The following is a 2,333-nucleotide window of genomic DNA, read 5'->3' as shown; positions in this document are numbered from 1 at the left end:
TTGCCTCAATCGAAGCAGCAGGAGGGGAAGAGGGGGTTTTCAATATCAATGTGAAATAATATATACAGTGAATTCAGAAAGCATTCAGACTCTTGACTTTTTACACATTTTATTATGTTACAGCCTTGTTCTAAAATTGATTAAATAAAAACATTTCCTCATAAATCTACACACAATACTCATAATAACAAAGCAAAAACAGGTTTGTAGACATTTTTGTTTATGTTTTCTTTATTTTTTGTATTTTCTACATTGTAGAATAATAGTGAAGACATCAAAACTATGAAATAACACATATGGAATCATGTAGTAACCAAAAACGTATTAAACAAATCAAATTATATTTTATATTTGAGATTCTTCAAAGTAGCCACGCTTTGCCTTGATGACAGCTTTGCACACTCTTGGCATTCTCTCAACCAGGTAGTCACCTGGAATGCATTTCAATTAACAGGCGTGCCTTCCTAAAAGTTAAAAGACCAAGTCAATATTATGGCAAGAACAGCATGAATAAGCAGAGAAATGACAGTCCATCATTACTTTGACATGAAGGTTAGTCAATACGGAAAATTTCAAGAACTTTGAAAGTTTCTTCAAGTGCAGCCGCAAAAACCATCAAGCGCTATGATGAAACTGGCTCTCATGAAGACCGCCACAGGAAAGGAAAACCCAGAGTTACCTCTGCTGCAGAGGATAAGTTCATTAGAGTTACCAGCCTCAGAAATTGCAGCCCAAATAAATGCTTCACAGAGTTCAAGTAACAGACACATCTCAACATCAACTGTTCAGAGGAGACCGTGTGAATCAGGCCTTCATGGTCGAATTGCTGCATCGAAACCATGACTAAAGGACACCAATAATAAGAAGAGACTTGCTTAGGCCATAAAACACGAGCAATGGACATTAGACCAGTGTAAATCTGTCCTTCGGTCTGAGGAGTCAAAATTTGAGATTTTTTTGTTCCAACTGCATCTTTGTGAGATGCAGAGTAGGTGAACAGATGATTTTCGCATGTGTGGTTCCCACCATGAAGCATGGAGGAGGATGTGTGGGGGTGCTTTGCTGGTGACACTGTCAGTGATTTATTTAGAATTCAAGGCACACTTAACCAGCATGGCTACCACAGCATTCTGAGGTGATACGCCATCCCATCTGGTTTGCGTTTTTGTAGTTTATTTGTCTCTTGCGCCAAATACAACAGGTGTAGACCTTACAGTGAAAAGCTTACTTACAAGCCCTAACCAACAGTGAAATTTTTAAGTAAAAAAATAGGTATTAGGTAAACAATAGATAAGCAAAGAAAAAAAACTGTAAAATGGCAGTGAAAATAACAGTAGCGAGGCTATATACAGGTGGTAGTGGTACAGAGTTAATGTGTGGGGGCACTGCTTAGTCGGGCTAATTGAGGTAATATGTACATGTAGGTATAGTTAAAGTGACTATGCATAGACGATAAACAGAGAGTCATAGCAGCGTAAAAGAGGGGTTGGCGGGTCAGGGGTGGTGGGACACAATGCATATAGTCTGGGTAGCCAATGTGTGGGGGCACCGGTTAGTTGGGCTAATTGAGGTAATATGTACATGAACGTATAGTTAAAGTAACTAAGCATAGAAGATAAACAGAGTAGCAGCAGCGTAAAAGAGGAGTCTTATGGCTTGGGGGTAAAAACTGTTGAGAAGCCTTTTGGTCCTAGACTTGGTGCTCCGGTACTGCTTGCAATGCGGTAGCAGAGAGAACAGTCTATGACTGGGGTGGCTGGGGTCTTTGACCATTTTTAGGGCCTTCCTCTGACACCGCCTGGTGTAGAGGTGCTGGATGACAGGCACCTTAGCCACAGTGATGTACTGGGCTGTACGCACTACCCTCTGTAGTTCCTTGCGGTCGGAGGCCGAGCAGTTGCCGCACCAGGCAGTGATGCAACCAGTCAGGATGCTCTCGATGTTGCAGCTGTAGAATCTTTTGAGGATCTGAGGAGCCATCCCAATTCTTTTCAGTCTCCTGAGGGGGAATAGGTATTGTCGTTCTCTCTTCACGACTGTCTTGGTGTGTTTGGACCATTCTAGTTTGTTGGTGATGTGGACACCAAGGAACTTGAAGGTCTCAACCTGCTCTACTACAGCCCTGTCGATGAGAATGGGGGCGTGCTCGGTCCTCCTTTTCCTGTAGTCCACAATCATCTCCTTTGTCTTGAATACGTTGAGGGATAGGTCTTTATTATGGCACCACCCTGCCAGGTCTCTGACCTCCTCCCTATAGGCTGTCTCGTTGTTGTCGGTGATCAGGCGTACCACTGTTGTGTCGTCTGCAAACTTAATGATGGTGTTGGAGTCGT

Source organism: Salmo salar, chromosome 28 (assembly GCF_965601325.2).
Source record: "Salmo salar chromosome 28, fSalSal1, whole genome shotgun sequence".
In the NCBI taxonomy this organism is placed as follows: domain Eukaryota; kingdom Metazoa; phylum Chordata; class Actinopteri; order Salmoniformes; family Salmonidae; genus Salmo; species Salmo salar.
This window is presented reverse-complemented; position numbering follows the sequence as displayed.